The 27380-nt window shown below is 40.0% G+C and overlaps 1 long non-coding RNA gene across 1 annotated transcript; it reads left to right on the top strand.

The window, feature by feature from the left end:
* The first annotated feature begins 17363 nt into the window (after nucleotides 1-17363).
* LOC123520926 lies at nucleotides 17364-25622 on the top strand. Its single transcript, XR_006679441.1, has 2 exons — nucleotides 17364-17487; nucleotides 24809-25622. It is a non-coding gene; the product is annotated as an uncharacterized LOC123520926 (long non-coding RNA).
* Nucleotides 25623-27380: the final 1758 nt, after the last annotated feature.

Here is a 27380-nt window from a genome sequence, read left to right on the forward strand (position 1 = left end):
CCTACCAGGCCTCCTACACCCTCCTCACCACCAATTTGGATCACTTGTTGTTCCCTTGTCCCTGGGTTTGTTACCACCACTTCCTTTCCCCCCACCTCCCCCTCTCCCATGTCCCACTGGAAGCATTGGTCCCGTTGTTTTCTCCTCCAAATTGTTCATCCAGTCTATCTTATTTAGACAGACCTGCAGAGATAATAACAGGCACAAAAACAAGACAGCGCAAAACAAAGCAACAAAAGAAAACAAAACAACACCACTAAAAAGCCAATGACCAAAAAAACAACACACCACAACAAAAAAAAGAAAAGCCTGTAGTTAGTTCAAGGACTGTTTGTTATTCTTTAGGAGTGTTTTCTGGTCGAGTCTAATGGGGTGCCAAGCCCTGGCCCCAAAGACTATTTTTGGTATTCCCTGGGGACTTCGTTGCTCTGTTTCCCTTGCTGTTCTGTTTCATGCTCTTGGTGCTTTGCCTTGGTGTGTTGGGATCAGATCGGGTGCAATTCCCACACTGTGTCTCCAGTGTTGTCCCCTGTAGGTCAGTGCAGGATGTCGTGTCTCATAGTGGGGCCAGCCATATGGTCTTCTCTGTGGATTGGCTGCTCTGAGAAGGAATATCATCTTCAACGCTTGGTGGGCTCCACATAAAATTTTATAAGAACCCTTAGGACAAATTATCATCTGAATCCTAGATATGATAAAATGGATGAAATGACTTCTTTGAGTTAACAAATAACAAGGCCAGAGTTGATTTTTTTATATTCCCAGTGCATGTTCTTTCTACAGCACCTTAGCATCAATAGTGACAGGAGGAATACCCCAGTCCCCTAGTAAACTGGCATTACTAGAAGAACTTATTTAAATACTTCACCATAATATTAAAATAATGAGTGGAAGCTGAGTTAGTAACTCATAAACTACACAGTCTCCTTAATATAATTTATATACTTATATGGTTAACTCTGAATGGTAGTAGACACTAGTGAATAAATTGGCCAATTAAATATAAAGCACTAACGTTAAATAGACATCGATTTAAAATTTTTAAGCCTTGAAAAACAGGGAAGAAAGAATAGCTTCTCCCTTTTTCCAAGGCCCTAATAAATAAAAGCCACCAGGAAACCTCTGCATACAGTGTGATAAGAAAAGTAACTGTAAGGTTAAAGTTTACACACACGGCTGCGTTGCTCGAGGAGGACTGCCATGTGACTGGATCCTGTGAGACGTAACAATGAGAAATGGCGATAACGTTTGTCGTGCTGGAGTTTCCTTTTATTGACTATTCTAATAAGTTCACAGCTAAAGCTGTTATGTACAGCAAAACACTATATGTTTATATGGTATATATGTACATAGTCGTGCTTCATGTGCAACTACACTAAGCAAGGGCAAAATGGCAAACCTTACCATTATCCCCAATCCCATTATCCAACTCCCATATCGAAATGGATCCAGGTGTCACTTCCCCACATTTGTATGATCTTGGTCACCATTTCAGTGTTTCATTGTAATTCCGCTCTGACCTTAACAACCCCAGAACTTGCTGACATTTCATCCATGTCCACCCAGAGTTAGGATAAAATATCACTAGATAACTGGGTAGCACTGGCAGACTCAGGCGTCTAGACAACTTACCCCATGTCAGGCCCGCTTCTGCCTCTCAGTCTCCTCACGTCGGGTCACCAGCTAGAAAGACAAAAGTTGATGTTGGGTTTTTTTACTTGATTTAATAATTTATTCATAAATAAATATTAAACATGTTACCTAATTGTTAAAGGAAACCAGCCTCTAACAACCAAAGAGTCAGTAGATACAATTGTATGGTTATAATATATAAAGATCATAGAGCAGCAGTTCTCAACCTGTGGGTTGCAACCCCTTTGGGGGTCTAACAACCCTTTCACAGGGGCCACCCAATTCATAACTAGAAAAATTACAGTGATGAAGTAGCAATGAACATAATTTTGTGGTTGGGGGTCAACACAACATGAGGAACTGTATGAAAGGGTCATGCATTAGGAAAGTTGAGAACCACTGTCAAAGAGGAGAAGAAAGAAAGGAGAGAGAATAAACACATTTTATGGTAGCATGCTCACCTCAGCCCCTCTTGATGGTCCTTGTGGAACTGGGAGAAAAGGTGTGTCTTTGCTATCTTGGGGTATTTCTAAGGAGCCATAAGACATGCATATTCAGTAGCTAAATATGTCACAAGGTGGGTAGAATCTACAGTAAGGTCCCTGAGCTCACAGGTGAGGAAACCTAATACCTGCATTGGGAAAGGGATGAGGGGGACTGGGTGACGCAGTGGAAGAGAGAGCAACAGGATGTCTGCTTCTGTAGGGAGATAGAATCAACCATGTGCTCACTTTAAGGCAGCATGGCTGTTAGGGCAGAATCTGTGAGAACAATATTTAAAGCAGGATAATGTACTTGGACGTTATCTCTAACTTACCAAAGTGAAGGCTCTCCTACCATGGAATACTAGCTTTCCAGATTCCCTGTTATAAATTAGGGAATATAGTCCTCGTCATATTTCCCTTAGTGTTCGTTTCCCACGTCTAATAAAATTTTCTTCCCCCATCCCTCTATGGGCCTTGAAGGCATATTAGAGGTGGCGGGTAGATGCCTTTCAGCTGATGTATGAATCATTGGGTTTGGTCTGACTCATGCCAGAATATCTGATCCTCAGCCCAGGAATTTTGTGTTGTGTATTGTGCTGTGTGCCCTTTTCCTTGTGCCATTCTGCTGTTTGAATTTACCTCTGTGGACTCATGTTGTACTTGACCTTGTGTGCTTGGCTAATCATTCAGCATTATAACCTCCAATTATTTCCATGAAATAAGGCACTTCATAGTTTCATCACAGATTTTTAGAGATGCATAGTATTCCATTATGTGTATATACCAGAGTTTTTTTATCCATTCATTTATTGATGGAAATTTAGGCTGTTTCCAATTTGTTGTGATTGTCAACTGTGCAGCAATGAATCTTGGAGAGCAGACAGCTGGTTGTAGTCTATTTCTTATTTCTTCTGCATATTTGCCCAATAGTGGAATTGCTGGGTCGTATGGTAGCTCGATTTCCATTGGTTTTAGCTATCGCCAAATCGCTTTCCACAGTGGCTGTACATATCCACAGGACCACCAGCAGTGAATGAGAGTTCTTATCTCACCACACCCCCTCCAACATTTTTTGCTTTCTGATTTTTTGAATTGGGCTATCTTTGTGGATGCTAGGTGGTATTTCATAGTTGTTTTGATTTGCATTTCCTGGATGGCTAATGATTGGGAACATTTTCTCATATGTATATTGGCCATTTCAGGTTTCCTCCTTTGTGAATCTACTGTTCAAGTTTTGCCCACCACCTCAGAGGGCTACTTGTGGGGTGTTTTTTATAATCATTTTTTAATCATCTTATCACAATCCATACATATATCCATTGTATGAAACGCACGTGTACATTTGTTGCCATCATCATTCTCAAGACATTTTATTTCTACTTGAGGCCTTGGTATGAGCTCATTTTTCTCCCTCCCTCCCCGCGACCCCTCCTTCCCAAACCCATGATGATTTATAAATTATTATTATTTCGTCATGTCTTACACTGTCTGATGTCTCCTTTCTCCCACTTTTCTGTTGTCCATCCCCCAGGGCGGGGGTTATATTGAGATACTTGCAATCGGTTCCCCCTTTCTACCCCACCTTCCCTCCACCCTCCCTGTATCTCCACTCTCACCGCTGGTCCTGAGGGGTTCATCTGTCCTGGATTCCCTGTGTTTCCAGTTCCTATCTGTAGCAGTTTATATCCTCTGGTCTAGCCAGCTTTGTAAGGTAGAATTGGGATCATGAAGGTGGGGGAGGGGGGAAGCATTAAAGAACTAGAGGAAAGTTGTATGTTTCATCATTGCTACACTGCACCCTGACTGGCTCGTCTCTTCCCCATGACCCTTCTGTAAGGGGGTGTCCAGATGCCTACAGATGGGCTTTGGGTTCCCCACTCCGCATTCCCCCTCATTCACAATGATATGATTTTTTTGTTCTTTGATGCCTGATACCTGATCCCATCGACACCTCATGATCACACAGACTGGTATGCTTCTTCCATGTGGGCTTTGTTGCTTCTCAACTAGGGCTATTTGGGTTTTTTTCATGTTGTAAGCCTGCAGGATTCTGTAGATTTTTAATAATAAGCCCTTTGTCTCATATGTTATTACTAAATATCTTTTCACAGTCTGTGGGCTCTCTTATTACTCTCTTGATGAAGTTTTTTGATGTACACAAGTATTTTATCTTTAGTAGGCCCCAACCATCTATTTTATCTTCCTCTGGGTGTGTATCCTTCCTTAAGTCTGGTAGCCCATACCTTTCCTGAGATAAGTAAGGTTCTTAGCTTTGTCCCAATTTTCTCATTGATGATCCTAATAGTTTTGGGTTTTACCTAGAGGTCTGTGATCCACCTTGAATTTGTTCTTGTGTATAGCATGAGGGAAGGGTCTCGTTTCATTTTCCTGAAGGTTGATATCCAGTTTTTCCGGTACCATTTGTTGAAAAAGGCATCTGCTTCCCATTTGATATTTTGGGGGCCTTTGTCAAAGATCAGTTGTCTGAATGCTGCTGTTTTAATTTCTGGATTTTCTGTTCTTGCCCATTGGTCTGAGTATCTATCATTACACCAGTGTCATGCTGTTTTCACAACTATGGGTGTATAATAAGTTTTCAAGTCCGGTAATGCAAGCCCTCTCACTTTATTCCTCCTATTGAGTCCCTTGCCAAATCTGGACTTCTTCCCTTTCGGTATAAAGTTGGGAGACATTTTTCCCATTTCTTTGAAAAATGATCCTAGAATTTGTATCTGGATTGCATTTTATATATATAGTGCCTTAGGCAAGATTGACATCTTTACAATATTGGGTCTTCCTATCCATGAGCACGGGATATTCTTCCATTTGTGAAGTTCCCTTTTGATTTTTTTTGTTTACTTTTGCCTTCATTTATTTTGATGAATCTTTTTTTATCATTTTATTAGGGCCCTTTTGATTTCTTATACTAATGTTTTGTAGTTTTCCACATACAGATCCTTTGTTTTATTGGATAGGTATATCCCTAGATATTTCAGTTTATGCTTGGCTATTGTGAAGGGCACTACCTTCTTAGTCTCTTTTTCTGTACTCCCCTCAGTGGTGTATAGCAATCCAATTGACTTCTGCTTGTTGATCTTATATCCTGCCACTCTACCTTATTCCTCTGTCATTTCCTCTGTGGAGCCTTTGGGGTTCTCTGTATATAAAAACATATCCGCAAATAACGACAATTTTGCTTCATTTTTACCAATGCGCTTACCTTTGATATCCTTCCGTTGCCTTATATTATTAGCTAGGACCTCCAGGATGATGTTGAATAGAAGTGGGGACAAGGAGCATCCTTGTTAGGTCCATTGTTTCAATGGAAATGTTTTCACAATTTCTCTTTTGACTGTAATGCTAGCTATTGGTTTTAAATATATAGCTTTTATTACATTGAGGTAATTTCCTTCTAATCTTGAGTGTCTTTATTAGGAATGGGTGTTGAATATTGTCGAATGCTTTTTCAGTTTCTATTGCTATTAACATGTGGTTCTTGTCCTTTTTCTTATCAACATGATGGATAATGTTGATGACTTTTCGGATGTTGAACCATCTCTTCATTCCTAGTATGAATCCCTCTTGGTCATGATGGATTATATTTTATATATATATATATATAGTATTCTACTGGTCAAGATTTTGTTAAGTATTTTTGTATCTATGTTCATTAGAGATATAGGCCTGTAGTTCTCTATTCTTGTGGGATTTTTGACTGACTTGGTATCAGTGTTATACTAGATTCATAGAATGTGTTTGCGAGTTTACCATCCTTTTCTGTGTTCTGGAAGAACTTGTGTAGCATTGGTGTCAGCTCTTTGCTGAATGCTTGGTAGAATTATCCTGTGAAGCCATTTAGGCCGATGCTTTTTTCAGTTGGTAGTTGCAAACCTTATCTATTTCTTCTTTTGTTCTGGGTCTGTTCAAGTTCTTGACATCCTTATGAGATAATTTGGGGAGGTATTTGTCCATGTCCTCCAAGTTGTTGTATTCATTGGAGTACAGTCCTTCATAATACTGTGTAATTAGTCTTTTAATTTCATTGGGGTCCATTGTAATTTCCCCTGTTTCCTCCCTCATCCTGGATATTGATGTCTGCTCCTTCCTTTTTTTAGGTTTGCTAGCAGTTTGTTGATTCTGTTGATCCTTTTGAAGAACTAGTTTTTTACTGAGTTGATTTTTTCATTGTTTTCCTGTTTTCCTACTCATTTATCTCCACCTTGCTTTTTATAATTTCTTTTCTTTTTTATAAATCATTTTATTACTCCCATCACATTCTATACATACATCAATTGTGTAAAGCACATTCGTACATTCATTGCCCTCATCATTCTCAAAACATTTCCTCTCCACTTAAGCCCCCGGCATTAGGTCCTCATTTTTCCCCTCCCTTCCCACTCCCCCCTCCTTCATGAGCTCGTGATAATTTATAAATTGTTATTTTGTCATGTCTTGCCCTGTCCAACGTCTCCCTTCACCCACTTTTCGGTTGTCCGTCCCCCAGGGAGGGGGTCACATATAGTTCCTTGTAATCAGTTCCCTCTTTCCTACCCACTCTCCCTCTACCCTCCCAGTATCGCCACTCACACCACTGGTCCTGTACGGCTCATCCGCCCTGGATTCCCTGTGTTTCCAGTTCCTATCTGTACCACTGTACATCCTCTGGTCTAGCCAGACTTGCAAGGTAGAATTCGTGTCATGATAGTGGGAGCGGGGAGGAAACATTTAGGAACTAGAGGAAAGTTGTATTTCTCATCATTGCTACATCGCACCCTGACTGGCTCATCTCCTCCAATTTCTTTTCTTTTGCTATTAGAAGGGTTCTTCTGTTGACCCTGCTCCAACTGCTGATGGTTTTGTGATAGGGTGTCGACCATAAGTCTCTTTTCCTTCTTCATATGTATGTCTGTCACTATCAAGCATCCTCTGATAACTGCCTTTGCAGTATCCCATAGGTTTTGGTATGTAATATTTTCACTCTCATTTGTTTCTAGAAACTTCCTAATTTCATCTCTAACTTGGGCCAGGACCCAGTCCTTTCTACGAAGTAAGGTATTTAGCCTCCATGTATTTGCCCTTGTTTTATTGTTCGTTGTTTCATTGATTTCCATCTTTATGGCACAGTGGCCACAAAAAGAGGAAAAAAAAGGTCACAAATGTGACCTCTATATGTTTGAAATGACTCTAGCTTGACCTGTACCCCAGCATGACTATCTTTCTTCATTGACTGCTAATGTCACCATTTTCTGAATTAACTACTCCAAATTAAGTGTGTCTCATTGCTCCTGTGAGTTTGTTAATTCTCTAAACCAAAAACCAAACTAAAACCACTTTTATAGAGTCAATTCTGACTCAGAGTGACCTTATAGAGGGTTTCTGAGGCTGGAAATCTGTATGGGAGCCGATAGCTTCCTCTTTCGTCCCACCTGTTGGGTTTGAACCACCGAACTTGCCGTTAGCTAACCCAACAGAACTAGCAGGGCCCCTTAATTCTTTATAGCTTCTCACAAAATTCATGGAGAGCTGTTATGTAAGCCAATTTATTATAACCAGAAGCAGATTGCTCCCCCCCAAACAAGATAAATATGGCCTGGTATATCCTGTATGTTAAGCATACTCTTTATGTTAAGTAAAATCGTATAGAAATTTAATTCTGAGGATCCCACACATGTATACATGCTTCCTACTTTTTATCATGAACATGGTTGTGGCTCTAAGAGCAAAATATTTGGCAATAAATGCCTTATTTTATTTATATTTTAAGTTTAAACTCATACTGCCCTTGTTTATAATACCATACTGGTTGTTGTCAGAATGAATCCAGATCTCTAGGAGCTTATGATGGATCTAAAGCAGCCAATACCCCTCACAGATATGGAAAAGACAGACAGTTCAGAAAATGCACAAGATTATTTGTGCAATACTGGAGGCATTTTGTAAAGGTCTCTGACCTCCATGTTGTGAAATCCACTGAACATTTTTCAGTCTTTGTTTTCTTTGATCGCTTAGCAGCACTTGGCTCTGATTACTACTGCCTCTTTCCCCCGGCTTTAATAGCACACCCTCACTTCTGGGTTTTTTTTCTCCCACTCAGGAATACTTGCTGGTTCATCTTCTTTTATTCAACACGGGAATTCTTTAATTCATCAAATACTCTATTTCAAAACCTTCCAAAGATCTTTGTTGCTATGATTGTATTCTGACTCCCAGACACCCCATGTGGGCAAAATAATATTTTCTGTAATTTTTATGGAAGCTGATCATCAGTTCTTTTTCCTGCAGAAAATTCATGGAGCACTCAACCTTTAGTGTCACCAGGGCCCCATCTCTTTAAGAGATTCTTGATTTATTTCAAACTTCTGAAGGAAAGCATTAGTCGTTGAGACCAGCTGATATAATAATGCACCCTGAATTTTAATTAACTTGAAATAAACATTTTAATTTATTTTATTTTATCAAACCAAAATTTCTCTTCTCTTAAAATTTACACAGATATTCTGATAGCTCATATCTACAATAAAGATCATTTCTTGAATAGTCCCTCAGTGAATTCTTATAAAATATAGAGAACTTTCTTTCTAAACATAAAAACTGAACAGGACGGATGATATGACCAAATAAAACCGAAAGCTTTGTATGTTACAATAGACAACATATTCATATAATTAACAACACCAGTTGTTAGTGGCTGTTCTGCCAATTCTGACTCATGATGACCTCGTGTGTGGTATCAACTGCTTCACAGAGTTCTCAACTCGATGGCCTTCTTGAAGCTGATTACCAGGCCACTCTTCTGAGATGCCTGTGGGTGTATTTAACTGCTAAGGTTTCAGCTAAGAGTAACGTGTGTAATCATGTGCATCACTTAAAGACTCCATACTGGCTTGCTATAAAGCTATTAAAAGTAAAAGGTGATAGTTAAAAATTAAAACACTGTAAAACTATTAAGATGGATCCTAACAAACTTCCAAATTATACACACCTATTAAAACAGGGGTGTCAAACTGGCAGCCCACGAGCCGCATGCAGCCCCCAAGGTAATTTTTTTATGACCCAAGATGCTTTGAAATAAAATGTAATGAGGCAATTGTGTGTACGGTATTGCCTCAATCTCCCCTAAGTGCTATTTTCTTCATAACATTTTTTTTCTCTTTGCATTTTATTTCAGAGCATCATGGGCCACAAAAATTACATCAGGGGCCAGATGCAGTTTGACACCCCTGTATTAAAAAGATAGGTGATGGTGCCTTACCATTTAATCTACCTTTTGATCCATTTTAAACTTGTTCTAGGTTTTAATATATTCTGCTTTCTTTTCTATTGAGGTTTTATCTGTTTTACTTCATTATGGTTGTTAGTTTTGATTTTGTCATGTCTTTCTGTATATGAAATGCAGGATAGGTAATTCTATGGAAACAGTACTGGATTACTGGTTCCTTGGGGGGTATGGTAGGGGAGGTTGTAGAGAAATGGGGAGCTAATAACAATGAGTACAAGAACAGAGAAAACTAAAAAAAAAAAAAAGAACAGAAAATGCTCTAAAATTGATTTTGGTGATGATTGTACACTTCATGGAGCACTTACCCATTAGTGTCACCAGGTGTGTTAGACGGGGTTCTCTAGAGAGATAAAACCAGATTGCTCATAATTTTACATATTTATTTATAAAGATAGATATATAACACTAGAAATGAACTGTTAGATTATATACAGATAGATAGATAGATAGATAAATACAAGAAATGAAGTTAAATTATAAAGCAGTAGAAATGGCTCAGTGCAACTCACTTCCGTGAGAGAGTTGTGAGACACTAGCAGTCCTTGGAGTCTATATATATATAGCTAGGCTAAATGAGCACAGCAGCAAACAGCAAGGCAGGTCTTCAACTGTCAGCCAGGTCACCAACTGTCAGTCCCCAGCTCCAGAGATGTACATTCCAATCGTGTAGTCTTAAAGGGACCTCAACTTAACAGCGACACAGTCCACAGGCTAGGTGTCCCGCAGGTAGTGTAGCCTCTAAATTGAGGCACAGAACAAGCAAGGCAGCCACACACTGGTCCGATGATCAAAGAGCGAGAGACAAGAAAGGCGAGGCTCACCGAGCCATTTATCTCTCCGCCCTTCAACTAATCCCACTTGTGTTTATTGGCCAGGCTGGCACAATAAACTATCTCACCAGGGCTCTGAATTCTACAACTCTTCTTGAAGTGACTGAGCTATTGAATTGTATGTTATGTGAATGACATGCCAATAAAATTGGTTTTTTTTTTTGTTTTGTTTTGTTTTAACCTGTGCCAAACAAACAAGATGGGTATTATTGAGTGGAAAAGGAATGGTAATGTTCATTTTGAATCAGAATATCATATGGTTAACTATGCCAGGAATGGCATAATCAAAAGGACTGGCATTGCATTCATAGTCAAAGTGGACATTTCAAGATCTATCCTGAAGTATAATGCCGGTGATAGGATTATGTCGATCTTCATTCATGGAAATCCAATCAGTACACCTATGTTAGGCCAAGTTTACTAGAGAAACAAATCCAATGACACTCGTATATATGCAAGAGAGAGCTTTTATAGAAGTAGTTATATATCAGGAAAATATCCCAGCCCAGTCCATATCAAGTCCATAAGCCCAATACTAGTCCATAAATCCCTCTTTAGACTCAAGCAGCCACAAGTAATAATGCAGAGTTGTGTGAATCCAATGGTGGTGGAAGCATCTCCAGAGCTGACACAGATCTTCACAGGGTGTCAGTAAGAAGGCAAAGACAGAAGGAGGAAGTACCCAGGACCCTCCTTATGAGAAGGTCACACCCACAAGGAGGCACCATCAGGGTGTGACCTGATTGACAGGCTAGACTCCGTATCTTCTTACCTGTGCCATGTTGGCACAAAAAAATCCTATTATAGTTCACCCCTTGGCAATTTGTGACTTGTACACAATTCTTTAGTCATATATAACTTTTTAAACAGCCAATAGTAAAATCATATTTGTGCCTCACAGGATTAAACTAAAATGCATACCACTCAAAATGTGCCAGCCTCATTTAAACATAATATTCTATAAATGGACAAAACACAAATCTTCTGTGCCTAATAATGCAGTTAAGTGTGCACCTACACCATAATTCTATGATAATATTTCCCCACCCCTGAAAATTTGTAAGCCAGCCACTTCATGCCTTTATCCTCCCATTTTGGGTACCCAATTTCTACGCTGCTCACATATCAACTCAGTGCTTTCCAGAGCTACAAGCATGTTCTCTGATGCAAAGAATCTTCACTTCAGTTAGAACTTTGTGAAGTCTGCATTCATAAGCAAAGTCAAACCAGGAGAGTCCTTCCATAAATTCAACAGCAATATGCACCAATTCACAGGCTCAAAAAGAATAGAATAGAATAAAACTGTCCCTGTGAGTTCAAGAGATTAACTAAGAGTAGAAAGCCTCATCGTTCTCCTGAGGAGTGGATGGTGGTTTCAAACTGTTGTCCTTATGGTTAGGAACCCAGTGCTCAACACTATACCATCAGGGCTCCTGAATTGTTTATAGAAAATACCTTTTTTCAACAGCACAAATAGTGACTATACATTTGGACTTCTCCAGATGGAATACACAGAAATCCAATTGACTACATCTTTGGGAAGAGACCATGAAGAAGCTCAATTTCAACTGCTAAAAATCGGGCCAGGGACAGACCACTAATTACTCAGTAACTTACTATGTAAGTTCAGTTTCAAGCTGAGAAAAATTAAAAGACGTCCACAAGAGCCAAAATACAACCTAGACAAAATACAACAATCCCACCTGAATTTTGAGAACATTTCATGAGCAGATTTGATTCATTGAATACTAATGACAAGAGCTCTGTGGAGCTCTGGGAGAGGCTCTAAAATATCATGAAGAAAGCAAAAGGTCATTAAAAAGACAGGAAAGAAAGAAAAGATCAAAGTGGATGTCAGAAGAGACACGGAAAGTTGCTCTTTAATGTAGAGTAGCCTAGAGCAAATGGAATAAATGATGAAGTTAAGGAGTTGAGAAAATTTCAAAGGACACCTGCAGAAAACAAAGTCCAATATTATAATTGAAATATGCAAAAAACCTAAATTTAGAAAAACGAAAAAGGAAGAGCATGTTCATCATATCTTAAACTGAAAAAAAAACTGAAGAAAAAATTCAAGTCTCTAGTTGCAAGACTGAAAGCGTCTGTGAGCAAAATACTGAATGATGCTGGAAGCATTAAAAGCAGATGGAAAGCATAGCGTCTCTGTACCAAAAAGAAGTAGTTGACATCATTTCAAGTGGTAGCGTGTGAACAAGAACCAATGGGTTGAAGGAGGAAGTTCAAGCTGCACTGAAAGCAGCCAAAAACAAGTCTCCAGGGATTGATCGAATACCAACTGAATTGTTTCAACAAGCTGATGAAGCACTGGAAGCACTCATTCATCTATACCAGGAAATTTGGAAGATAGCTGTTTGGCCAACTGACAGGAAGAGATTCATATTTGTACCCAATCCAAAGAAAGAGGACTCAACAGAATGCTCAAATTATAGCACAGTATCAATGATATCACATGCAAGTGAAATTTTGCTGAAGGTTATCGAACAACAGTTGTAGCAGGACATTGACAGGAAGCTGCCAGAGATTCAGGCCAGATTTAGAAGAGATCTTAGAACAAAGGGTATCATTGCAGATGGATCTTGGCTGAAAGTAGAGAATACCAGAAAGATGTTTACTTGTTCGATTGTATGGATCATAACAAACTATGGATACCCTTGTATGGGAAACTGAGGCCTGGTAAGAGAGTATACATGGACAGACTCTCTACACTCAAAATTAAGAAGCCTGGGAGACCAGGATTCTGGTGGAGGGAGGCCTTCATATTTGTGATTTGGAGATGAGTCCCAATCACATTCTCCTGTTTAAAAGTCATGCCACGCTATATCCGTCCATAATAGTAATACCGTAATGACACCTATTACAAGCACATGGCTGATCACTACGCAGCTAGCAGCCCTTCTCTATAGGACAGACATGTTTCTGTTGTTCTCCCCACTCGGGACAGTCATCTCCCTTTTGCCTGCCCCCAGTACAAGTATTAGATTTCTCCTCCAATGAGCCCAGGGATATTTAGGGCTAAGACTCTGCTTACCTTGTTACATATGTGATTGATAACCTTTACATGTCCCGAGACTGTATAAATTCATTATTAAGTATATATTTTCTCTCTCTCGTCCTGACTCCATGGAAGAGATGAGCCCTTGCATGCCTTGTCTGTTGTCTCTTTATTTTCTCTTTCAATTGCACAACTGCTCCTTAGGATCCATTCGATTGTGGGCTGGCCCCACAGACTTAAGAAAATAGGAATTCCAGAAACTTCTAATGTGCTCATGTCGAACTTGTACATGGATCAAGAGTCAGTTGTGAGGACAGAACAGGGGTTGAAAATCAGGAAATGTGTGACTGAGGCAGTATACTCTCACCATATTCATTCAATCTGTGTGAAGAAGAATGTGGTATCAGCATTGAAAGAAGGCTTATTAACAACCTGTGATATTTAGATAACACAACCTTGCTTGCTGAAAGTGAAGGAGATTTGAAGCAATTACTGATGAAGGTCAAGGACTGCAGCCTTCAGTATGGTTTACAACTCTATGTAAAGAAAGAAAATCAAAATCCTCACAACTGGTACAATAGGTGGCATCGATTGAAGTTGTCAAGGATTTCATCTTGCTTGGATCCACAATCAATGCTCATGTAAGAAATTGTCAAAAAATCAAATAATGCACTGCGTTGTGTAAATGTGCTGCACAAGACGTCTTTAACGTGTTGAAAAACAAGGATGTTACTTTGAGGACTTAAGAGTGCCTGATCAAACCATGGTATTTCAATGACGTCATATGCATGTGAAAGGTGGACATTGAATAAATGTGATAATTAGGTTTTTTGTGCTAACATGGCTCCCGTAGGAACATGTGGGCAGAGGTTAACCTGTCAATCAGGTTGCAGCTTGATTGGAGGGCAACCAAGATAAATGGCTCTTCGAGGCTGGCCTCTTCCTCTTTCTCCCTGGAGGAGGGCCACACACTCTCTGCTTTCACCATCCTGTTGAAAAGCCACATGGAGCCATACTTAGATCTGCGAGAGTCCTGGGGATGATTCCACTGCCACTGGATCCACAAGAATTTTTACCCACTGGCCTGTGTTCTTCCTGCATCATGTGCTGTATGAGACTAAAAAGGGATATATGGACTACTATAGGACTTATGAGCTAATATCAGACTTATGGACTTGATCTGGACTGGGCTGGGATATTTTCTTAATATACAATTACTCTTTGATGTCAAGCTCTTTCATACGCATGCATGAGTGGCAACAACTTTGTTTCTTTAGTCGGTCCAGCCTAACAAAATAAGGAAGACTGAAGAAGAATCCATGCATATGAATTTAGGTGCTGGCAAAGCATGTTGAAAGTACCATGGACTGCCAAAAGAACCAACATCTGTCTGAGAAGAAGTACAGTCAGAACATTCCTTAGAGGCAAGGATGACAAGATTTCCTCTTAAACACTTTGGCCATGTCGGAAGAGGCTAGTCCCTGGAGAGGGACACTGTGCTTAATGAAGTAGAGGGGAAGCAAAAAGGAAGGCCCTCAATAAGATAGCTTGGCACAGTGACTGCAACAATGGGCTTAAGCTTAGGAACAATTGTGAGGATGGCACAGGACTGGGTAGTTTTACTTTGCTGTAAATAGGGTCGGTGTGTCAAGACTGTCACAGTGGCACATTAACAACAGCAACCTCAAAAAGTATTTTTAAAACTGCATTCATGATATTGAGATATATGTGATGTAATAAGTGAAAAATAAAGTTTAAAATGCCTATGGTTCTAATTTTGAAAAGAAATTTAATTGTTAAAATATGGGTAGGGAAAGGTACTTGGAAGACTATCAAACTGTCCATTTGAGATGCTGTACATTGGCAAATTGTTCATATCTACATTATATTGTTATAATGTCTGCATTTTTACATCAAACATGTATTGTTTCATAATACAAACACTTTGTAATGTATACAAGACATATTACAAATATTATGTATATAAAAATACTGTAGCTGAAGAAGGAAAAGACAAATTGAATTGGAATAAATATTTGTAATGTAACAGCTATATTACAAACTCTTTTTAGTATATGTGCTGCCAAAGCAAGCACAGTTACAAATGCTTCCAAATAAATAAGTCAAACATCAAGATAGAAATAAGGCTAAATACATGATTAAACAGTTTATAAAATGCAAGTGATTAGTAAGAACATTCCTTCTCCAAGATTAAAAACACCATGCAGCACCATAGTGTGCAGAAGTACTCATTTAATTGACAGAAATTTCAAATATTATTGGCCAGATGGCCAGCATTTAATGGTAAATTTTATCTCATTTGCTTAGGACACCACTGCTGCTAGGCCTGTAAATAAGTGCAACCATTGTGGAAAATGATGTGGCAATACTGAAAACACCTGAGAATATATATACCATATGACCCAGCAATGCCACTGCTGAGTATATACCCTAAAAGAGTAAGAGGCATAACATGAACAGATGTATACAAGTGCATATTAAATGCAGCACCGTGTACAGTAGCAAAGAGTAGGAAACATCCCCAATGCTCATCAGTAGGATAACTAGAGAAACTTTGGTATATACACACAATGGAATACTGTGCGTCACTTAAAAATGATGATGATGAGCAGGGATCTGCACTTGGAAGAACTGAATTGATCCAGGAAGTTTCCCTTGGCACCAATCCCCATACTTAGGGTAAACAGAGCTCAAGCCAATGGGAGATTGAACTGTGTAGAGCAACAACTCATAGATTGGGGCTCAAGGGGGAATTATATATGTATATAAACTCCTCATACCAACAGTGTCCGGAGTTCTGTATCATTGAAAAAATTGATGATATTATCAGTGCGATCGCCTTATACCCCAGGGAGATGATTGACAATGATTTACTTTTTTGTTTCTATGGGTTTTTGGTTTCTTGCCTTTAGTTTGTTGGGGTTTTGTTGTTGTTTTGCTTGGTTGGTTTGTTGCTGCTGTTGGTGTACTTGGTCTTACAGGGTTCTTTTTGTCATAATATGACCACCAAAGTAAATCTCAGTTGTGCATATCCAGTGGACATGTAGATGGATTCTGGGCTCCCACTGAACTCTAGATCCAATCCAAGAATAGTTACTTCTGATAAAATGGCCCTACTTGATACTTACCTTCATGAAGTGATCACTAGATAAGGGTGCTACAGCAAAATGTGAAGAAAGCAGATGGTGCCTGGCTATCAATTGGAATTGTGTCTAGGGCCTTATAGGCTTGTATTCAAACAAGCAGCCATCTAAGTGAGACACCAACTAAGTCCACATGGAAGAAGCACACTAGCTTGTGTGATCCAAAGATGAAAATGGCAAAATTCAAAAACAATGAAGGGGAATGTATGAGAGGTTAAATGTTGAACACCCAATTTATAAAAGCCTATGGAGGATAGTGGGAACCCCAAACCTATCTGCAGAGTAGCTAGTCAGATTAAGCCACTGGCAGATCATCCCCGCTAGCCACAAGCAAGAGTTTTGAACAGCTTTACTATCAGATAGAGATCAGTGTAATCTTGACTGTGCTGGATAGAACTTGTTACTTGGTCAGTTGACTCCCTCTTGACCCAACCTGCATTTGTTCTAGGTGCAAACATTTCTTGCTTGTTTCATGATAAAAATTTCTTCCCTGGCATTTAAAATATTGATGGTGGCCTTTTCTTTCATTTTCATTATTTGTATTTTTATTTTTATATCATTTAATCCTTACCACTTTATTTTGTTTTTTATTGATTCTGTTGGGGTTTCCAGTTTGTTTAGTACAGAAGGAGTAGGTGCATAGATAGAATAATTGATGCAAGAGTTTACAGGGAATGTAGGCATGTGGGGGTGGGAGTTAGGGAAGGTGAAGGGATTTCAGGAGCACACAATGCATGCAGAAGGGGGAAGGAGCACTAGAACAGATTGTGATTACACAACTGATTGTTAAAAGTGATTTAACCATGAAAATAAAAAGTTATAAAATCGTGGTAATGTTTGTTCAATTCTTCTAGATATGATTGGACTATTGAATGGGATGATATGTGGATTATGTGCCAATGAAACTAAAAAAAGCAAAAATGACAAAACTACCAAGCACCTCATGACATGGATGGACCAGGAGAATATTATGCTGAGTGCAGTTGATCAATCACAAAAGGTCAAATATTGTATGAGCCGACTACTATAAAGGTGAAAACCAAGACAGACTTGAAGACCAAAGGAGATTCCCAAAGGAAGGGAGGTAAGAGTGTGAAGATGAAGCAGTAGACTAGAAGGTTGACAGGTATTGACTTGGATGAAAGGGAAGATAGAGGTCCATAAGAAAGAGAAGAGAAATTAGAGAAGGGGGGCTGTGGCATTGCTGGAGTGTTTGAACTACGGAGTGGAGAGTTGATGGTCTGAATTTTTAGTCTCCTGTATCCTAATTCACAATAACAAATTCATTGACAAAAAGAGAGGTTCCACGTTTTAAAAAGTTATATACATAACACTAATTAAAATGTTAACAATGGTTACCCATAGATAGTTCTCATTCTTTTCTGGATTTTTCAGAGTTCCTATAATGGTTTTGTTATGTACTATTTTCATTATCATCAGAAATGTTCTTGGATTAATTGACGCTTTGGAGGAAGGAGGAAAGTCAGGGCTAGAAGGAGGCAATGGTATATATGCTTCCACAAGAACCACCTTCTTTGTTGTGAGACCAGAAGAACTGGATGGTGCCCAGCTACCATGACTGAATATTTTGATCAAGTATTCCCCCATATATGAATCCTGATCAAAATGGAGCAAATGTAGGAGAGAATTCCAAATTATGAGACTCCAGATTTTGTAGAGCCATGAAAGTTAGAAGAAACCCTGAAACTATTGCCCTGGGGTCATCTTTAAGCCTCAAACTAAAAATAACCACTGACATATTCTTAAAACCAAAGAATAGTGTAGATTAGTGTTTCCCAAGGTGGGCGGTACTGTCCCTTGAGGGACACTGGAACAATCCAGGGAGAGTTGCAAAAGCAGATACCTATACTTTGTCCAGAATTATGGGTTATAGTAGAAAAATTTTAATTGCCAGGGGACTGCTGTATAATTTTTTTCTGAAAATGGAGCAGCAGGCCAAATAAGTTTGGGAGCTTTTGGTTTAAGTTCACTAATAAATTAGATGAACAAAATGTCCATCTTGAGCATTATGCTCTTTGAAGAACCATCTATGTGGGATCAAATTGACAATAGCAATTCAACTCAAAAGATTAGTTAGGAATCTTAGGAGGCAATAAATGTATGTTAATGGGAGGAATATTCAGGCCAGAAGGGTGAGATTGGTTGCACCATTCAAAGAATGTCACTAACTGCTATATGTAAAAATAGTTGAGTTGGTGGTGTTTTGCTGTGCATATCCTCAACAACAAAATAAATAAAAGTATTGTTTTAGACAGGGTTCTCTAGAGAAACAAAACCAGGACACTTATGATTATATATATATGTATATATATGTATATATATATACAGCTAATAAGTCCACACAGCAGTACAGAAGGCTCAGTTCAAATCACTTCCATAAAACAGTTAATATACTGAAAGTCCTTCAACTCATGATGGCTGCTGGGTCCAAGGCCAAGGAAGCAGACAGCTGAGTCTTCTGTATAGTAATACAGGCAGTTCAGCCACAGGCAGCAAACAGCAGGGCACATCACCAACAGTCAGCCAAATGACGGGGTCCCACAGACCCCATCTCAAGCGATGTATACACTGGCAGTGTGGTGAAGCAGTTCTCAAAGGAACCTCAAGCTCTAGTGACACAGTCCACGGGTTGGTTGCCCCCCAGGTAGTGTAGCTCACAAGTTGAGGCAGAGAACTAGCTAAGGCAGCCACACACTGGTCCGATCACCAGAGAGCAGGAGAGAGACAGGTGGGGGTTGCCAAGCCATTTATCTCTTTGCCCTCCAATCAAACTGCGACCTTATTAACCTCACATGTTATTATTGGCCAGGTTGGCACAATAAACCTACCTATCACAATTGTATATGTTGATGGATTACATTTAGGGAAAAGTTTGGCAGTTCCTCAAAAAGTAAGAGAGTTACTGTATGAGCCAGCAATTCTAGTTATATACTCAAGACACTTGAAAGCACATCATAACATGAACATGAACATTCATAGTAGCATTAGTCACAATATTCCATAAGTGGAAACATCCAAATGTTCATCAACTGAGCAATCGATTTTGAAAATATGTTGTATACACAATGGCTATTTCATCTGTATATTCCGCATCCTTGGCTTAAGCCACTTCTGAAATTAAAATATTTGGCTGGAGTGGAAGTGGGGAAAGGAATATATTTCCTAAAAAGCAATTAAGTGATCAAAGCAATCAGCCAAAGGCTAAGTGGGAGCCTAAAGTACCAATTACATAGCACTTATATTATGTTAGGGACTATAAGTAATCTAGGTATGGTTAAAAGTATACAGGAAGATGTATATGGATTATATAAAAATACCACCCCATTTTAGATAAGGAATTTAAGTATCCACAATTTTTGTGTCCAGGGGAGCTTCACCCCTGGGATTGATTGTACAAATCCAGGGTTGACTAAAAATAATGGAATACTCAGCCATGTAAGGGAATGACATCCTGATACATGCTAATACATGAATAATTTTGAAAATGCTAAGTGAAAGAAGCCAGATACAAAAGGTCACAGGTCATATGATTCCATCTGTATGAAATGTACAGACAGAGACATAAAGTAGATTAGTGATTGCCAGGGGCCAAGGGTGGAGGGAAATGGTGAATGATTGCAAATGAGTAGGAGGTTTCCTCTTCTTTCTTCATAACTGGCAATATTTTGACTGCTTTTTTGGAAACTCACAGGATGAGTTCCACCCTGTCCTTAGGGTTGGAAATGGGTACACTTGTTGCCACTGTCTGTCAGTTTGCCTTACTGTGGTGAATTATGGGTTGCTGTGATGCTGGAAGCTACGTCACTGGTATTTTCAAACACCAATAGCATTATTCAAAGTGAACAGGTTTCCGCAAAGCTTAGGCTGTCCACTTCTGAGAAATCAGTCACTGACAACCTACAGATAGCATTGTCCGATGCGGAAAACCTCATGAACAGAAGCAAACCATTGTCAGAGATAGTGTCAGAAGTCTCTGAGCTCCGCAGATTGGAAGGCACTCAAAATATGACTGAGGAAGAGCTACTTTCTCAGAGTAGCGTTGACCGTAGTGGTGGAATAAAGCCTTTGGGACCTTCATTTGCTGATGGGGCACAACTTAAAATGAGAAGAAACAGCTGAAAACATCTATTAATAATTGGAACTTGAAATATAATAAGTATGAATCAAGGAAAATTGGAAGTTGTCAAAAAAATCAAGTGCTCACTATATGCCAGGGCCTATCTTAGATGCTTTTTTTTGAGTGCCTCATTTTAGTGACCACAGTGTGGAAACTGAGGCTTAGAGTGGGTCATTAACTAGCTTACGGTCACACTTAGTGATACCTATTGTCACCCCAAAGGAGGAGTGTAACACAGGGTTTCTAAGGTTGTAAATGTAAATCTTAATGGAAGTCTCATCTTTCTTCCTAGGAGCAGCTGGTGGGTTCAAGCCACTGACCTTTCAGTTAGCAGCCTATTACTTAACCCGCTGTACCACCAACCTCCTTGCATAATAATGATAGTACCTGGATTAATGATCAGGTCAGTCATTCCACTGCAAGTTGGAATGACACGAGGAAGCAGGGAGTGGAGTTGGGTGGTGCACAGTTAATACATTCAACTGTTCATTGATAGGTTGGAGGTTTGAGTCCCACCTAGAGGAGCCTGGTGGTATAGTGGTTAGGTGTTGGGCTGTAATCCTCATGATTTGCAGTTCAAAACCACCAGCAGATTCTCAGAGGGGGTCTTTCTATTTCTGTAAGCAGTTAAAGTCTTGGAAACCCACAGCAGGTCATGAGTCAGCAATGACTCAATGGCAGTGGGTTGAGAAATGTTGAAGAAAGTCCTAGTGATCCACTTCTAAAAGATCAACCGCTAAAATCCTATGAAGCACTCTGACACACATGGGGTCACCATGAATAGGGGTCAACTTAATGGCAACTCACTTTACAGAACAGTATGAACAGTGCTTTCTTGAAAGCATGGGGGAAAAGAGAAAAATGGCAATCACTAGGTGAAATATAGAGACAAAGAATTACTGCTTTTTAACAAAAGTAAGGCTCAGCTCTTCCAGGATTGACTCAGCTAGGGGCCCCATCTGACTGCAGAGGCCGGAAGCAGAGACTGATGCCTTCTGTCCAGGAGATTGTCTTTCTTCTGGGGCTCATTCTCTGATTATCTCTGTGTCATCAAATCTTCCTCAGATTGTATGCCAAAGCATGAGACCACAAAAAGCATTTATTCATCTTATCTCACTACTTATCTAGGGAAGTTTCAGGCAGCATTTTCCTACCTGGCCAGATCTTAGAAACTGCCCTGGACACTAGTTTAAACATAGAGGTACCCAGGAGATGTGGTCTCAGCAAGTCCATAGTGGGGGCCTAGAAACGAGTGCTTTTAGTAACGCCAATAATCCTTAGTTAGAGTCCTGCAAGATGGAGTAAGTATAATGGTACTGGGAAGGAGCTCGGAGAAATAAATACAGTAGCATAAATCCACTGATTTACAACCCTATGTTGGGTCCTCACCCTGTCCCTGGGGTATGGTGCTTTCTTGGCATTTGCTAGCTATTTTAATCTGTTCCCAAGAGGAGGAGACACAGTGGTCGGGGAAGAGGAGGGAAGGAAGGGTAAGAAGCTATTTCATTGTTTTATTGTAGTGATGTACATGCAACGAAAACAATATTTCATCAATTTCTATTGATTATACTTTTCAAGTTATGAAACATATTGATAGATTTTTCCAAATTATCAACAATAATGAACAAACATTAAATGCATTCTAAGCCCAAGCTCCATCCATTCTTAATATCTTTAAAGACTGGTAAATTCGTTCTTAACTAGCACACTATCTACAACACAGACAAGACTAGGCTTTGCCATCCTGTCCAATGCTTCCTTGTCATCATCAGCAGGAGGTGGCAAGTTTGATAGCAGCTCTCTCCCAAGTTTCTCAGTGTCATCAGGATTAGCCTCAGATAAAAAAGTAGTTGCAAGCAAGTTGGCCCAGACTCATAGCAATCTTTCAGAAGGAGATCCTGAGACTTTTCTTCTGAGGTGCCTTTCAGTTAGCTGTCGGTATTGTTAACCATTTGTACCACCCAAGAACTCCTGAAATACCCAGAAGCGCCCCCTCTCTCTCTGAGAGCTCAGTTTGGATGATAAATTGTAGAGTTACCTTGTCTATGAACAACAGATCTAAAATAAAAATATATCTCCACAAAAGAAAGAAGTCCATCAGAAACTTACATGAATTCCATTTATTAAGCACACCATTTCAGTTAATCCATAAGTGAGTGTTTATGACATGAATTTTGTAAATGAGAAAAGCAATGTTTAAGTGACTCTCCTGGAGTCCCAACTATGAGAAACAAAGCTTCCCCCTGACACCAATGTCTGTTTTTAAAGAGAACTCCCTGCCTCAGAGCTGTGGGACATCCCACCCAACAAAAATAGAACTTTTCCAAGAAAATTGGAGCATTTCAACATTAAAGGAGTACTTTCATTATTTGTTTCAGTATTTCTTATGTTTGAAAGTAAAAACACAAGGGGGTACCCCCACCTCAAAATGGGAAAAAATTCTGCTGGGTGGAACTTTCATAGAGTACATTTTTCTCACTAGGGGAGCATTGGGCAACTCATTGAGCACAGTGCACCCAGTGGCATCAACTGGGAAGGTTCTCTTTGGTAACAGTGACATTTTTCATAAAAGCAGTTTCACTTGAACCTCATTTTTTTTGATGGCTGATTTAAGTGAACAGTGTATAGCTGTGAAATTTTGTTTCCTGCTTAGGAAAATGCTGCAGAAATTGTTGTGATGTTGAACACAGCTTATAAGGACATTAATATGGGAAAAACCTAAGTGTATGCGTGGTTTTCTTGTTTCAAAAAAGGTGAAATGTCAATTGATGACAAACCTCCTTCTGGATGTCTGTCAACTTCCAGAATGGACAAAAATGTTGACAAAATTTGTGCACTTGAGCTTGAAGACTGATGATAAACCATTGAAGAGATAGGGAAGTTATCTGGACTATCTTGGAGTTCAGTTCAGTCAATTTAAATGGGAATGAGAAGGATTGTTGTGCTGGGGGTTCTGACTGACCAGGAAAAAGAATGTCAAGTGGAAACATGCCTGTGCTTTTAAAGAACAGCTCTGAAGCAACCCACACTTTTTCCCCAAGGTCATTACTGGTGACAAGACATGGTGCTATTCTTACGGTCCCCAAAGCAAACATCAGTCAAGCCAGTGGAAGATGCAATTGTCACCTTGCCCCCCAAAAGCTCATCAAATGAAATCAAAGATTAAGACAATGCTCTTTTTATTATTTTTTTTATATGAGGGGGATAGTGCATTTGGAGTTTGTTCCACCAGGTCAGGCTGTTTATCAAGCTTTCTATTTAGAGGTTCTGAAAAGATTGTGTAACAGTGTTGAGGTAGTTAGTTTATTGTGCCAACCTGGCCAATAAATACATGTGGGGTAATTGAGAGATAAATGGCTGGGTGAACCTCACCTTTCTAGTTCTAGTTTCTTGCTTTCTGATGGTCGCACCAGGGTGCAGCTGCCTTAGCCAGTTCCCTGCTTTAGCTGGCAAGGCTCACTCCCTGCAAGACATCCCTGAGGAGAAGCCACATGGACCTACCCCGATGCAGCCCTGGGTGCTGGAGCAGTCGTGTGGAGACCCCTGCTAGCGCTGAGATGTTTACACATTCACTGACCCGGCTTTCCTCCTGCAGTTGGCATCGTTGCGTCTGTTTTGTGAGATGAAGGAGGACTTTGTGGATTGGTGTTGGACATAATGGGTTAATGTTGGACATGGGGGCTTGGGCAGCACTGGGTTGGGATGTTTTCTTGATGTGCACTTAGCCTTTATATAAAGCTCTCTCTTATACATGAGTTTCTGTGGATTTGATTCTCTAAAGTACCCAGACTAACACAAGTGTGCCACACAAAAAAGTCCTGATTTGTGTCAGACTGGGGACTGGTTTTGCCACCATGAAATGCACCTGCTCACCCAGCCATCTCAGTGTGCCAGTTTTTGGCAAAAAAGCAGCATGCCTCTCTTGCTCTGTACACCTGACTCATCTGACCATGCTCTGTGTGACTTCTTTTTGTTTCTGTGAATTAAGAGGGATGTGAAAGGACAGTGATTTGATGACTTAAGGGGAAAAAATGAAGGAGGTGCTGTTAGCCATCTAAACAGATGAGTTTGAAAAATGTTTTCAAGAATGGAATCGCAGATTTGATAGATGTATTAAGTGTAATGGAGAGTACTTTGAAGGTGATAAGGTTATTTTGTTAAAAAAAAAAGTTTAAGTACGAAGCTTTGAAAATAAATTCCATTGGGAGAAGGTATCCCCTCATATGCTTCTGCATTATGACTCTAGGTTCTTGTTTCTATAACCTAGTTTGAAGGAAGAAGCACATGGAAAAATCTACAATGTTAAAGCTAGCCTGAGATGGATCCAAATCAAATAGCAAACGGAAAATAACACCGAGGAGGCGCAGCAGCTCCAAGCCATGGCTAATGAAACTCTAGAAGTGTAGCACAGAGACAGGTGGCTCACAAGTCTTTGCTTCAGGTTTGCATCGTTTAACCTTCGAAGCCAGTTGCTCCTCCAGGAAAGGAAATTTAATGTCACAGCCTTTGCTGTCATGACAAGTTACGTCATGCTGCTAACATAACAACGGCTGATGTTAACTCATGACAACCCTGTGGACAACAGAGTGAAACACTGCCGGGTCCTGTGCCACCTTCACAACCATTGCTGTATTTGAGTCCTTTGTTGCAGTCACGGCGGCAATCCACCTCGTTGATGTCTTCCTATTTCTTGATGCTCCTTTACTTTAACAAACACGGTATTCTTATTCAAGGACTGGTCCCTCCTAAGAAGATGTCCAAACCCATGAGATGAAGTCTCACCACCCTCACTTCTAAGAGCATACCTGTTGTACTTCTTGCAACATAGTGTATTCAAGATTGTTCACCTATACCATAATCCAGCACCTCAGTTCTTCATTGTTCACCTTTCACATGCAGATGCGGTGACTGAAAAGACATGGCTTGGGTCAGATGCACAGAGATGCCTTTGCTTTGCAGTCCTCTCAAGAGACCATTTGTAGTGGATCTGCCCAGTGCAGGACTTTATTTGATCTCCTGACTGTGCATTCCCTGGATATTGGTTGTGGATACTAATAAAATGAAATTCTTTGCAACTTCAACCTTTTTCCTGCTGAGCATGATGTTTGCTGGTCCAGTTGTGGTGTTCTTACTTTTCTTTGCTTTTTCTGCTTTATTTATTTATTTTGGTTAATCATTTTATTGGCGGGCTCTTACAAATCTTATGACAACCCATCATTCAGTTGTATTAAGCACACTTGTACATATGCTGCCATCAACATTTCCAAAACATTTTCTTTCTACTTGAGCCCTTGGTATCAGCTCCTCCCTTCCCTCCTCCATCCTCCACGTAGTTTTCTTTACGTCGAATCATAATCCACACTGAAGATGGCAGTCTTTGATATTTGTCAATAAACATTTCAAGTCCTTTCTCTTTCAGCAAGCAAGGTTATGTCATCTGCACTTTGCAGGTTCCTCGGATCCTGATGCTGGGTTCTTCTCCATGTAGTCTAGCGTCTTGGATTGTTTGCTCCACACACAGCTTGAACAAATGTGGTGGAATGAGACAACCCTGCCATACATCTTCCCTACTTTTAAACCATGCAGTATCCCCTTGTGCTGTTTGAACAACTGCTTCTTAGTCTATGTACAGATTCTGCATGACTACAATTAAGCGTTCTGGAATTCTCAAATCTTCTCAACTGTATCCATAGTTTGCTATGATCCACATAGTCAAATACCTTTGCATAGACAATAAATCTCACATAAGCATCTTTCCAGTATTCTCTGCTTTCAGGTAAGATCCATTTGACATCAGCAATGCTATCCCTAATTCTAAATCCTCCTCTGAATTTGGCTTGACTTTTGAGCAGTTCCCTGTAGATATACTATTATAACTGTTTCTTAATGATCACCTGTAAAATTTTATCTGCATGTGATATTAATGCTATTGTTGTATATATTTTCTGCATTCTAGTGGATCACATTTCTTTGAAATGGGCATGAACATATATCCCGTTTGGTCAATTGGCGAGATAGCTGCCTTCCAAACTTCTTGGCATGATTGAGTGCTTCCAGCACTGCATCTGCTTATTGAACATCACAATTGGTGTCTGTGGTGAAGTGGAATTACTTGGGATGACTCTCCTACCCGTAGTCTCTGTGACTTTCATGCTGTAATGGGAGCATGTAATAAGGCTTAGAATCCTCGAACTGGGGATTTAAAAAATCACTTTTGCCATTCCACTGAATATAAAGTGAGTCATCCCCAAAGCATGGCCACGAAGAAAGAACTGAGAGCACAGGGTGCCTCAAATCCCTGAGCAGAGGAGCAGTGGCAGCACCTGGAGTGACACCTGAAATGGCACATGGCTCCTGACCCATCAAACAAGGAAAACTGAGTGCCTTCAGGCAGGAAGCTGGGTTGTATATTGGGGTGCCCTTTTGACATTTATCAGCATTAAAAGAGCTTGGTAACACTTGTCAAAGCGGGCCAGAGGTTAAAGGATTGTAGGACTGAGAGGCCAAGTACCAGAGGGAGACATACCTGTGAGAATGACTGAGAAATGGCATTGTGTGCAAAAGAACCGTAACCTAAACATTACTGATCCTATAACCTGTTAGCTTCCCAGATAAACCCTAAATTATGAGTATTGTCTGTGAGTTCTAGTGACTGTTGCAATGGATTACCAACCCAGCAATGAACGACAGTGTGTAGCTGGGACAACTGGTATCAGAGGGTGGAGGCACTCTGGGACTGGTATGGAGTTGCGTTATCTTTCCTTAGTGTAGCCAGGGAGGAGCCCTGGTGGAGTAGGGGTTGGTTAAATGTTTGGATGCTATCCACAAGGTGGGCAGTT

The sequence above is a fragment of the Echinops telfairi genome, unplaced genomic scaffold (genome assembly GCF_000313985.2).
Source record: "Echinops telfairi isolate 266 unplaced genomic scaffold, ASM31398v2 ScPeMD7_7467;HRSCAF=8505_0, whole genome shotgun sequence".
NCBI lineage: Eukaryota > Metazoa > Chordata > Mammalia > Afrosoricida > Tenrecidae > Echinops > Echinops telfairi.